A 14,711-nucleotide genomic window follows, 5' to 3' on the forward strand; every position below is an offset into this window, starting at 1 on the left:
ATCCATGCATCCCCTTTCATCTCTCTTTTTGGGGGAGGGTTTTTCCCATGAGGTTGTCCCTCTTTCTCCACTTTATGAGAGATTGCATTTGAATTATGTACATGGGTACCTAACATGGCCTAGTATCCGGGACCCATTATGCATCCTAGTTTTTGTAAACTTAAGGGCATTCCCCTAAGTTGCACTTAAGGGGGGGTGTTAGTGTAAATAAGTATTCACTATTTACAATTACTTAAGTTTACTTAAGTTAATGCATTATTTTAATATTTTGCATTATTTTATTATTTTTATTTGTGAGACACTTAGGAGTTTGCACACCTTTTTGAGTTATCATGTTGACAACACAGGAGTTCACAACTCTATTTTAGCACATGGTGTCTATAACACTGATTTGTGTGTCACACCCTTGTAGGATTATCTTCTCATCACTATACTTACTTCCATGCTTAATGGAGGATAACCCATATTTGGTGGACATGTGCTTGGTTGTATGACTTATCATATTGTTGATTACGAGGCATTCTAGATGTATCTCAGAGGCCTTTATATACAGGCACTCCTAGTGTACTCTCACCATGGCATATTGAATATATTGTCACTCTGATCATACTCTCTCTCTCTCTCTCTCTTGGTTTATAGTTGTGCTTGTGTTTGAGTTCATAGTTCCTGGGTAAATTTTGCCTTTAGGCAAATTCTTACACAATTAGTAAAAGGTTAGATGAGTCATATGTTGATGGATGTATATACTATAGATGAGTTAGATAAGATAGATGACTGGATAGAGAAGATTGTAGATGGTAATAAAGTAATTGAAGTATTATATGTAGATATTCATAAGCTCAAGGATCAGGCCCAAGAGTAGATTTTGGAGGTAGAGAGACATTACAGTGATGCTTGCCTAGACATTTTTGAAGATGATTCAAGGGATAAAATAATGACTATGCAAGTAGTTGTTGAACAATTTTGGAAGACATTTAAAGGAGCTTCCACTGATGAGGATATCAAACATACATTTAAGAATGAAGAGACATTTCTAGAATTGGATTTAAAATTGGGAGATTTTGTAGAGACTTGCATACAGGTGAGAAACTATCGAAAAAATGTAAAGGATAAATATGATGCTTTAGATTTTCCAGATGCAACCGAAGTGACATAAATTATAGATAAATTCAAGAGCAAATACCTAGATACATAGCTCTGGTATGAAGGGGAACAAAACCCAGATGCTAGCATTTTAGTTTTGACACTTGGTAGAATTTTGTATTTTTTGGACATGTCTTCCAAGGTGCGCTTCTCCCAAGGTTCACAAGGTTCCAAGGTGCACTTCTTCCAAGGTGTGCTTCTCCTAAGGTGTGCTAGATTTTTTTGAATAATTTAGAGGTGCACCGACAATTAACTACCAATTCCAAATTTAGAGCTTTCCATGCACCAAAAATACATTCTGACAGTAGTTGAACTACTACAAACATCACTAGTAGAATTTTGGGAAATAAATGACTACATGGCTAAAACTTTTAGTCACAGTATTAAATTTTTTAGTCACGTGACTAAAAGTGATCAAATTCTAGTAATGATTTGTAATTTATAAGTATAAGTTACTGAGTAAATGACTAATTTGATCATTGGATAAAATCTCAAGGTTAGACAAAGATAAGTGACTAAATAAATGATTAAACAATTGGTCACTAATAATTAGTCACCTAAACAAATGACTAATTGAATGATCAATGAATTTTTTATCATATTAATATATTATAATGATGTTACTTAATTTTTGTAATTTACAAGTATAAATGACTATTACTCATATACTCTTTTTTTCTTTTTAATTTCATCACAATGCATAGAGATTAAGGCCCCTCATGAGAACCCTACAACAAGCCATTTGGCCACCTAGGTTTCTTGGTGCACAAAAAGTACCTATTACATTCAATAATTAATTCAAAAAGATACCAATTGATGATGAGTTGAAAAAACACTAAGTGATGACAATTTGTCTTAAAAATGACACGGGACTCCTCTCAACAATTAAAAAAGAAAAAAATCCTCTCCCTCAATTATGTGCATTCAAAAATATAAATCAACTTCCTTTTTTTACAAATTTCTTCTAATGCACGTCTAAAAAAAAAATTGCATTTCAATTCCTCTTCAAAAGGAAAACATACCCTTTCTATTTTTGTATTGTAAAATTTTAAATTTACTAAATTATTAAAAGAATGCGTGAAAAAAAAAAGTTTTGAAAAGTTATCATATACTTTGTAGCCTTAAAATTTAAAATAGATTATTACAAAATCTAAGTATTATATATATATATATATATCTTGTTAATTAATAGTGGAAAATTTGTACAATTGAAAGAAACATAACAATTTCAAATCTAAGGAGGCATAAGGTATGTATAACTTGTGTGTAGCATAATTTGGTGCCTCTTACAAGGAGTACATGGTAGTTTCATATTACTATAACCATATATAGATAAAAAAACAAATGACTAATAGAGATGAGCATCTTCACTAGCAAGGATAGTAATGGATGTTTTAAATATAATACGAAAAGCTTATGGACTTCATAATTGTTCCCTCTCTAATAACACCTTTATGGAGTCTTTCTTTAAAAAATAGGAAAATAGAGAAAAAATATTGTGAAATGATATTTTTTCCTAGGTATTGATATTTTTCATTTTTAGCATAAAAGAAGTTAGTGAACATATTCATATAGAAAAGATTATGCATAACATCATACACCTCTATCAAAATTATGATAGCTCCAAATTCAAAAGTTAACAAAAATATGCAACAATTTTTTTTTTTGAAAAATTATCATACACTTTATAGCCTTCAAATAATAAAAAATTATTAATAAATCTAAGTATTCTATATATCTTGTTAATTTATAGTGAAAAATTTGTGTGCTAGAAAGAAAGGTAACAATTTCAAAATGCACGAAGCTAAAAGAGGACAAAATGCATAGAGATAAAATCTACAAGCATCTTCATACCATGTACAACATAGGTTATCCAACATTGAAAACCAATAGAAATCATATAACTTCTATGAAACACAATGGTATATGATTTTCAATTGATGTATCTTGCGAATGATTGTTAGAAAGGACTCGCAAGGAATATTTAAAAATAAAATTATGTACATATTGGTATCATATATCTCCTTGTGATCTTTACTTTTAATCTCATTCTACAAAATATAAAATGATCTTAAAATATTTCATTCACTATAGTGTGATCAAGTGACTTGTTTAGATTATTTTATTATTATTTTTGTTTTATGATTTCTTTAATTGATGTGTCCAATTATAACAATAATATGATTATAAAAATTTGAACTTAATACATAGTATTCGTACTAAAATGATTACAATATTTTTTGTACCCCAAAGTTATATAACATTTCAACATAGTTTTGTTCTATTTACTATAAAATATTAATATAATAACTTTAATAGCTATAATTATATAACTTATTATAGAAAGTATAAATCTATTTTAATTTTACTTTTAGTATCATATTAACATATACTTTGTAAGAGTTAATATCATAATATATCTATTGATATTCTACTTTAGAATTTTACATATACTTTAATTATTTCTTCAAAACAAAAAATACAAAACAATAAAATATTTCCTCCTTTTGCACTTCGTGGAATAAAACCACAAAATTTGACTATCATAGAATCAAAGAAATTATATGGTACAAAGATTACTAAAAGATGAATGCCTCAAAAAAATTAGAAATTTCATATGAAAGACAACATAATTGAAAAAATTATAAAATGCCTAAATGTTCTCATCGCCTGCAGTGATTGTAGGGTATGCGCAAAATGGTTTTTTGAAAAAGCCAGAGAACTTTGAAGCAAATGCAATTGGTTGGGGTAGAGCCAAACTTCATAAGCATTATCCGAGCCTGTGCCAAACTGGGACATCTACAAAAATCTATTTACATATATCAGAGCATAGAAGATGTTATTGTAGCAAGCTCTCTGGTAGACATGTATGCGGAATGTAGAAGCATTAGATAAGACACCTGAATTATTTGACAAAATGCCACAATCCGCTGCTGCAAAATTAATGGTAGATGTTGTTAACTTTTTGGTCAGATGAAATGTCATAGTCGCAAAGTTCACATTTGCTAGTATATTGCATCACAGGATCTCTTAAACAAAAAATATAGTGGGATTTTCTCACAAATCTTCAAAAATGTGTCAGCATAGACAAGGCCGATGAGTTCTTTGATCGAATGCCATTATTGTTGGATATATAAACAACACACATTTATTGTAAAAGGCTTTTGAAATGTCAAGCTAATGTACTAGCTGGTGTGAAGACAGACTCTCCATACTTTGGCGAGAATCCTCCCAGCCCGTGCCAAATGAGAACTCTCGAACGTCCATCAAAGCATGAGGGATAGATAAAATTTGTCAGATGTTGTATTTGCTACATGTATGGTAGACATGTATGCAAAATGTGGAAGCATACACAAGGCGCGTCAACTGTTTGACAAAATGGTTCAAAGAAATCTGATCTCATGGAATGCGATGCTCATAGGATATGCAGAAATGGGTTTCTTGACAAGGATTTTAAGAAAAAAAAATTGGAAGATGTAAAGCCAAACTGGACAACCTTTGCCAGCATCCTCCCAATATGCGCCAAAATGGGAGCTTTCGAACAGGGTATGTAGATCTAAGGTACATATTTCAGCATTTTATTAAAACTTATTAAATCTACTGATATGTAATTGATAAATCTTTTATACCTTCATTTTAGCTACTTGTCCCAGAATTTATGAGGACGTTGGAGATTCTGTGACATACATCCACACAAATCCTTCCTTTTCCATGCGTATTTCCATGAAGCTATTTTGATAATTTTGTTTTCATCATTGGTAGTAACAGAACATCGTTTATGCAAGGAAATTGTGAAAAGGTTTGGTGCCGCATATCCTTCTGTGTTCGGGACATTTCACGTGAAGATCTTTACCTGCATCGTGCATCTTCAGAATGGTAAATAATCATATTCCTTTATCCATGACAAATATCAGGATCCTCAATGACACTCATCTTTCCGATGCGTTACGCATAATGGTTTCTTTGTACAATCTGCTACTTCCCAAACACATATTCTACAAACCTGCACCAATTACAAAGCATAATAAGACTTTCTGAATGAAATATGAAATACTTTATAGCAAAAAACGTAAAAAATTTCTTGAGAATTTCTCCGGATGAAGAATAAAATCCCAAACAAGTCATTGAGCGCTGAAATTAAGAAGGTACGATGGAAATTCTTGAAATGCCCTTCTCTTGCATACGTCTCGAGAACCCTGCTAATTTTTTAAACTTCTCCAAATCCACTTATTGGGGTCTGCCAGTTTAATTACCACAATAATGGAAAAGGTGCTATGAACAGAATTGCACACCATCAACATAATTGAATCCAGAATAGACAACCACGAATATCTCTATTTAGCGGTTCATTAAAACTATATAATCTGCAACCATAGGAGAGCAATTTTTTTTAGGACACAGTATTACTGAATGATACAGAGTTAGACCGAAGATTATCCGGGAGATAAGCGATCACGCTCCTACTTTGTCTTAGACCGAGAAAACAATATGCTCAGAGCTATGATCTTGAACCCCTGTGATCATACTGAATATTTAATGATCCACATGATATAGGTTCTATGGTCAGATCATCTGCAAGCACAAACAATGATGGCGAAATTGAACATCTGTATATCCTTTTATATGCTGTTAATATCCATATTCTTAAAAAAAAAATTGTTGATTCATCTTTGTGCATTGCCCATGAGGTAGATACAGAACATGATGTTTGATATCCTTATTTACGTGTCAGAAAAACATCATCATTCAAAATAAGCTAGAGATTCTCCAGATTTCGCACATCTGATGAAAGTCTTGAAAATGAATTGCCCCACAATGTTTCTGCTTTAAACAATTTATGTCTTCTGCATTAGTTCAATCATCTGATAAGCATAGTAGAGTTCAGTATTTATGCTCTGTATAGTAGGATGCTTGTATTTTTTAATTGTATTTGTTGCTTACTACACTTAGTTGAATCCTGATGGCTTCTTCAGTTTAGCCATAGGATCATAGAGTTTAGTTTCTTGTATTGATTGTTTTATATCTTCATTTGACCAGATCATTCTCTCTGCCCCTCTGAGGTATGGCATCAAATGTCATTTCATTCTGCATGCTGATTCAAAAAGTGGTACACGATCATTGCTGTCTGACATCCCCTCTTCTTAATCTAGGGTTTTTCAGTCTTCTCAGTCTATCTACAACCTGATTCCGTTGGCACTTCCCTGTGTATCTGTTTTTATGAAGTCAGTGTAGGAATCGTCTGTGTTCTAAATTTAATATTGTGGATTTATAGTCTTCTATGTATTTCTCAAATGAAGTATGATGTGAATTTTCCGGGTTATTCATTATAATTCAATTTCCCCCTGTCTTCCTGTATCTGAAGCCCAAAGGCAATGCCTAACCTCTCACTGTGATAACAAAGAAAACGTCCCCTCTGTTCATCTTCTACATCATGGAGCACAAATTTTCTGTCAGACAAATATCTTTTTGCTTAGATCTGCATAGTTAGGTCCAAAGATTTTATATATATCTCGTCTGTTTGCTCATGTGATCTATGTTCAACAACAAATTTATGGACTCTATTCTTGAGTTCAGTCCAGCTGCAACGTGGTTCCATTTTTCACCTGTCTCTGCTCCATTATTCTTCTTACCTTTCTTGCACTATCCCATCTTCCAGCAGCAGTGTAGATATTTGATAGCAATACATATGTTGCAGAATCTTGTGTTTCCAATTCAATAAGATGTTTGGTTGTCTTCTTTCCAAGTTGCATATTTCCATGGACCCTACAAGCACTAAGCAAGGTGTGCCAAATCAAAGCATTTGGTTCAAATGGCATTATATAGCTGTTCTTGTACTCTATATATTTCACGATAAAATATATGTTTTATAATCAATAATTCTAAATAAATTATGTTGCTGTTTTTTCGTCTTAGAAAAACATTGACCAATATTCATGAAAAGATCCATTCCATGTCAAGACATTAAGAGATCTGTTGTGCAAAATTGGACAACATTATTTCTCGGCTGAGAAAGTCTGGTGTAAATGTAAGCTTGATCTCTTGAACCCTTGTATATCTCAGCACATTGCTTGATTCTGAAACCCAATGTAGAAGATATGACATTTGTATGCACGATTGGAGCATCTGATTTGTACTGTTTTATTTCACTCATTTGAGCTATTGTTATTCAAAATTAGAACTGAGAGATCCATTTCATAATCAGAAATCTTAAGAGAAAGTTCAGTTTGTTGTATTTTCCTAGCATCACAATAAGGTTATAGACCATTGTTGTAGACGTCAAATCCCCCAATCAGGGGGTCAATTTTCCTGTCAACGAAGTTTAGATAAGTTTAAAATCATGAGGGTATCTGTTGTATTATTCCAATCGGGATTTCAAAACTTCTATTTTTAAAATTGGATTATGCAGAAATTGTGTTTTTCATAATGTTTACGATCTAATTTTCTAATTGCTCTTCCCCTTTTTAGGGTCCTACTTCCCTTAGTAATCATGTCATTTTCATCTCTGTTGCTAAGATCCTAACATTTTCTGTTGCCGAAACTAGGTAAGTGAAGAATCATTTTTGGTATTGTTGTTGGGCTGGTGAGAAATCATGTTGGTTTCCTGTTTACCTTATTCAGTTTGATCTACTCTTTTTGGAATTAATGTAGTTATGATTTGAATGTTTGAGAAGTTGTGTACTCCAAATTTGGGTTATTAGGAAGCTTGTCTCAGTATTTGGGTAGGTGAGCTTTTCTGTTATTTTCCTTTTTGGATTTCCTCTTAGCTTGGAAGATATCTCACTTCAATCATCTGAGTTGCTCGGAAATAAATCCTCTAAAAGTAAGCTGCATATAGCTCTTTGTTTACAAAAAGACAAAAATGACGAGGCACACCAATATTTTGTGTCAACAGAACAAGTAAATGATAATATGCATAGAGATAAAAAGATTGTCATCTTCTGCCTTATCAAAGCAGTTTTTGGTTGTCTCGTCAACTCACAATTTTCAACAAGCATTTACAATTTATACACAGATTTCCATCCCCAAACAAAGATTTGAGACAGATTTGAATTCAAATATTTGGGAACCAAATAACTTTTCTACTGGTTTTAATAATAAATTAACTGTGGACTAAATGGGTAATAGCTATTAGAAGATTTCACTTGGATAGATTGAAGTACTCCTCTATCTTAGAAGATTTGGGCTCCTCGGTCTGTCTTAGTTATGTGCAGATTTCACTTGTATAGAGAATATTTTTTTCTTCATGTTCCTTACTGAATTTTTTAAATCAGATCATCACAATCCAAGTCAATCATAGGAACATAAATCCTGATAGGAGCCATTAATTCTAAAACCTTCATCCTCCTAGCATAAGAAGAGCCTCTAGTATCTTGTAGCCCATGAAAACTATATCAATGATCAGTTGTAGAATCTCCCTCATTATGTCATCTTTATAAGTTTCAACAGGAGCTGACATCTTGATAATGCCACTAAGATAATGCTAACTGCAAGGCTCAGATCTTCATCTGAATGCCTCATCATTTGAGACTGAACTAAAGAAACCACAAGAGTGTTTTTTACACACTTCAAACCATTGAAGTCAGATTGGTCCAATTTTGATAAGGGCATTTCTATTTGTCCCAACTTTTCAAGAAGAACATTCTTGGATGGAGAACAAATTGTAAGTTATCTTCCCAAACAATAGAGCACACTACTCACTTTAAGAACTTCATTTGAAGGTATATATTTGACTTGTCTAAATAATACACAACATTCAACTATTAAGTGACCCATTTCAGCTATTTTCATTCACTGAATTTCAACACACTATAAGATTGTTACGGGAATCTTGCTTAATTAGGACTCTAAACTTCTCAATGATTAAGTATTCAGACAATTTGTAAAAGATATCATGTATAGGCTGGTTGAGAGCTTCGGACTGAATATTTTGGTTTAGGCTACTGCTTGATAACTTTTAGAATTTCACCTGACATGACTCAGATTGATAAGAAGATTACATAGATATGAAAAAAAAATTGGCAGCAGCTAAGCTGATGAAACCTTTCATGTAAGCTTCATTTTGTCTTTGAATTCCTTCTTATATTTCTTCTAAGGATAAATGGATATAGGATAAATATTATATTCATTCTTCATGGTCTGGTTAAGATAGATGTCCTCTATTTTAACATGTAGTGGGCAAACAATTACTTATAATTCATCCCTCTGTAGTTCAATTTGTATAGACTAGTTAGAATTTAAATATAAGATCTTTTACATTGCTGCTGTAGTGTTCTGTCAACTAAACTGTGGCTCCTCCTGTGATCAATTACTAACATTAAATGGCACTTTGTTCACACAAATGAGGCTATGAATCTGACGAGGTTTCAGCTAAGTTGATATTCTGCAAGGAAAATTGTGATATTTTTTTGTGCATTCATTTTATCATTTCATGTTTTAGATTTGAAGGAAAGATAAACAATTTAGGCTATGTGAATCACTAGTATGGCTACATCCACAGAAGCTAACCATGATGCCTAGCCCACGAAGACTCCTAGTTCCTCCTTGTAACAAGCTTTGCTATAGCCAACACCTGCCCTACCCCAACTCTGGCAGGAACTAAGCTGCCCTGCAACTCCTGTTTCCATTTGTCAATGTGTGTCATGAGAAAGATTGAGTTGGGAATCTCCTATGTTCAAAGTGTGAAGTCCAATAGCGAAAATTCTACTGTCCTCTCCTAAAGTGCTTACATGCTCACATGGACTCACAACAAACTCAGTTTTGATAGATTTCCCAGATGCCACATGAACCCTTGTAAAATGTATGAGTTGTTCTATGAACCCTTGTAAAATGTATCAGCTGTTACAATCTAGCTATATACTTTCCATAGAACATTATTATTGAACTCTGCATATAATTATTTTGTGGACGAATTTCATGGGTTCTCTGTCGCCTTTTTCATTACGAGGGACTTTTATCAATGGAACTCTTATTTGGAACATCGAGACTCTTAATAGAATCTAAAGTGTTTGATGATGCTACATGACCATTCATTTGAACTACTCTGGTTCCATCTTATTGTAAAGGCTGCCAATTAATTTTGGTGTCATCATTATATCCAAGGATGAGGAAATCTGTGCAACTCATTTGACACAATGGCCATAAGGGTTTCGAAGATGACCACTGGGCCCTTTAAGATGACTATAACAGATAGCATCTGTCATTTCATTGGTAGTTAGATTTCACAGCACAATTCGTGATATGCTTAGTCTTAAAGGAATGCTTGCATTTATTTTGTGGCAGCATTTTTGGATATGTACTCTTAAAGGTTCTTGGGCAAGGTATTCAAGAAGCCAGTAAATGTGCCCCACACGGCCTTTTCCTAGTTTCAAAAGAGTTGAAAACTGTTTTATATTATATGTGGCTTGGTATTGACTATTTAGTGTTTTGTGGTATAGTAGTTCCAGTTCAATTATATTTTTTGAGATTGTAAAATCAATAGACAGAGATATGCACTGTCTCTTGTGGTAATGAATGAAATAATATATTATAAGAAGTTCTTTTTATCAAAACTTACAAGAAGAATGGACAAATTGAAGGCTATTTAGTGTTTTGTGGTCTAGGTGTTCCAGTTCAATAATATTTTTTGAGATTGTAAAATCCATAGACAGAGATATGCACTGTCTCTTGAGGTGATGAATGAAATAATATATTATAAGCAGTCTGCTTATCAAAACTTACAAGAAGAATGGACAAGTAGAGTGTTTAGCCTACTGTCAGTTCTCTACATCAGCTCTGAATTGAAGGCTATTTATTACTTAATTTTTTTTGGCTGGCCCAGATCATATCTTTTTGTTTGCTATATTTCTTTTTATAATACAAAACTTCTCTAAGATTTCCCAAATTTTATTGTGCTTGTTCGCAGGTAAGCTTTAGCAATCATGTATACTGCTAGGAGGAAAATTCAAAAAGAAAAGGGTGCAAAACCCAATGACTTTAAGGAGTCTGTGGCACAGGTCAGGATCAAATCTTGTAACGTGTATCTTATCTTTGATGTAATATGTATTAGGTTTATTTCTAGTTTTAACTACCTTCATTCTATACAACAGGCCTTATTTGATTTGGAGAACACCAATCAGGAGCTGAAGAGTGAGGTCAAAGATTTGTATATTAACTCTTCCAAGTAAGATGATTTGATGGTTTTCTATCAACAGATTGATTCCCATATGATATTAACTAATTTGTGACTTGTGATGCCTTGAATGTTTACTTATCCCCGAAATGTACACCCATGCATGATTGTCAGCACGCCTTATAGTTTTACTAGATTATTTCAACAATGCTCAACAAAACACTATTACAATTCTATCAGATTGTCACAATACTCAACAAAACACAGTTTTCACTGGATGAATGAAAGCCACAAACACTGAAGATGGATTTCCTCAAGTTAAGCCAATAATTTCATGCAAAAGAGCACCAAAAAAACCATTTACTTACTTTCTATTAGAGAGAAGTCCCCTAAATTTTCTCTTCTCAAGCTGCTGTAATAATTTCTTTGCCCCCAAAACCTCCAGTTCTACCAACTTCTTCAGATAAACCCATGCTCCAAAAGTAATCATTAGTTTATTGCATTTCTTTTCCTTGCTACCTACATCATGAAACTTTATTAACCTTCTAGTGGCTTGATCATCTTCATTAACAAAGTCTCTACCCTCAGCATCTTCCTCAGTTTGCAATTGCAGACAAATCAATCTTTCACCTTTTTCTTCCCGTGCTTGTCTTTACAAAGCTGGAGCATTTCGTGTGAACCCAAATGCCACACTTGTCTTAGCTCACTATTTCTTCTTCATCGTCATAATTGATGCCCCTGTCCACTGTCCATGATCCATCGACCCAGTAATCCAGCTTCATGCTTGTTGACTTGTGAACATGCTTCCCCTTCATGTCTTTTACTGCACATCTTTCCTCTACATATGCCTACCTTCTCATATTCTCTCCTTATTTTTCCAAGCTTCAATCAAACCATTATCTCATGTTCTCGGTCTTTCTGACCTGGATGGAGGTTTTTCTGAGTAGAGAAGCAGAAATTCAAACGATTTGGCTGAATTATGCATGCTTTATAGTTAGTTTTTCATACCCTTTGCCCTATTACAATGAGATATTCTGGAAATTAATTATGACTGCTTAGAACTCATAAAGGCCATCTGATTGAGAATATGGAGAAGAGAAACATTTGTCATGAAATGGGTAGTGAGTAGCATCTGTAATCAATTGGTAAGAACCTTTGGCAATGACATTAATACTTTCTTCAATTGTTTCTTTATTCCTTTCTAAGTGTTGATTTATGCAATAATTGTCATTGGCTAGAAGTTCAGTTTATTTATGGTCTCACAGTTTTGTGTCTGTGCTCTTTTTGGTACTGATAAATTCATGTTTGGGACTATTGGAAGACATGATGACTTCCACTGTATAGGTTGTAGGGTCCGGCAAGAGCAAACAAGGGTTTCATAAAGTATTAGAACTCACGTGAGTTTTTTTGCTTCTCTTTTGTCACTTCTATGACTCTTAGTAATGAAATGAATTTTTTCAGCTTATGCTTTTGCAATTTGTGATAATTTGAGTATTGTTTATGACTGAATATTTCTTATCTTTTGGATCACATTTCTTTATGGTAGTGTATTGTTGAATACTATCTCAACTAAATATGATTTGAAATGTTCTTAAAAAGATAAAAACACATGTATTTTGATTTTTGATTTCAACATTTTGAGCCAGATTTACTACCATCTTATTCGGGGATAATTAGAATAAGGAAAATTGGTTTGAAATAGAACATGAACTCGTGTTTAGAGCCACCATTTATGAAATCTATTAATTTGAATCCCACTTAATCTCTTGTGACGTGTGTTTCTAGAAGCTCCATTACATTTGACATATCTTATTGATTACTATCCACAAATAAATGGGAAACTTGCTGGCTTCAATTGAGTTTGGGCAAATAATCTATCAAATATTTTCCATTACAGTGACCTTCATATTATATTCTATAGGTTTTATAGATGAGCTATTTATTTTGAACTTTTCTTGAGAGATTTATGATTATTAAAAAGGCAACAGGTCAAATTTTATCAAAAAAAAATTGCAATTGTAATTTGGTGTCTAACAACTTGACAACATCACAAAGTATGTGAAAGTGGTAGAATATATTCCAAAGTATTTAAAAATGGGTTGTGGAAGATATTTTTATAGTTTACTATGATCTAATGGGATGAATTATAAAGTCATTTTTTTTCTAACTCCACTTCATGCAAGTTCTTTATTTTCTCTTTCATAACAACAATTTTTTTTTCTTTTGTCCTCTTAATACCGATGTCATGCTCTTCATGCCCTCTTTTTTTTATGCAGTTTAGTAGGATTTCTCTACAATCCATCTTGTTTACCAGCCACACTAAAATCTTATGGTTGTTTCCAAACTTTCTTGTTGATATTTGAAACATCCATATTTTTTTAATAACTTCATAGTGTCTATTTTACACCAATTGTATTTCTTATATAAAATGGAGGGTCTTCATAACTACCAATTGTTGTTGCTCCTACTACAAAACTAGAAAAAAATTACAATTACAAATTGCTGCTAGTGGCGTACAATTTCTTTGAGTCAAGTGTATGCTCATTGAAACATTGATAAATACTAAAAGAGGTTCTAATACATAGCAAATTCCAATTGTTCAAGCTAAGGTCTCTTAAATGAGTTTCCATTGTGCCTCAGAAAAGTAAAATTAGCTGAGATCCACTGCCTATTATTATTATTATTTTTAATACCCACAGAACTTCAAATGAATCCATAAATTGTAGAATGGAAGCAAACAAGTAGTTGATAGGCCCTAGAACAACTCAATTTCTGCACCAATTAAAAGCTTTCATTTTTCATTTTTCATTGTAGACATCCAAATGCAAACACACAACTTTCACAACAAACAAAAATAAATAATCTTTTTGTTAACTCCTAACCTTTACATATTTTACATGATAATGTTTAGCAATATGCGATCCATATTGAACTCTTAGAAGGTAATCATTTGGCAGCCCAGTTATACTAGCAGAAATCTTATAAATCATCTTCAGACAATTAGGAGATTCCTTGGCATACCCCATCACTCGAAATGAACTTAGTCCCTCAATTTATTGATGATATAGTGCAAGAAGACATCTAAAAACAAAAAATGTTGCTAGTGTACTCTTCTTGAGATCAAGGAAATTGAACATGACAATGTAGACTGACTTGTCCTATCAGACTAATATGTTCTACTCTATGCTAGCTCCAACTCAGTCTGTAATCTTTTAACAGGCTATCCACCTCTATATTTTAATCACTGCATGGCTATCCATGGCTATGCCTTTGCACCTCACTACTTCAAATGTTATTCATCTATTAATAGTGGGTAACTTGTAGAAATGGTGTTTTTAATTATTAGGAAGATGCAAAGAAAGTGGTAGGAAGGTCATCATTTCTAGCTTCTCCAATGATCGACAATGAGTATGCATAAAATGGCTATATTTTGATGGTGTTGTTTTTGTTGTTGGTGCTA

The 14,711-nt window shown here is 33.0% G+C and overlaps 1 long non-coding RNA gene across 1 annotated transcript; it reads left to right on the top strand.

The window, feature by feature from the left end:
- The first annotated feature begins 4,904 nt into the window (after nt 1-4,904).
- LOC149537571 (uncharacterized) lies at nt 4,905-12,318 on the top strand. Its single transcript, XR_016356351.1, has 3 exons — nt 4,905-5,019; nt 11,045-11,135; nt 11,229-12,318. It is a non-coding gene; the product is annotated as an uncharacterized LOC149537571 (long non-coding RNA).
- The last annotated feature ends 2,393 nt before the right edge of the window (nt 12,319-14,711 follow it).

This window comes from Cupressus sempervirens, chromosome 9 (genome assembly GCF_028749045.1).
Source record: "Cupressus sempervirens isolate cs-2001-9-10 chromosome 9, ASM2874904v1, whole genome shotgun sequence".
In the NCBI taxonomy this organism is placed as follows: Eukaryota; Viridiplantae; Streptophyta; class Pinopsida; order Cupressales; family Cupressaceae; genus Cupressus; species Cupressus sempervirens.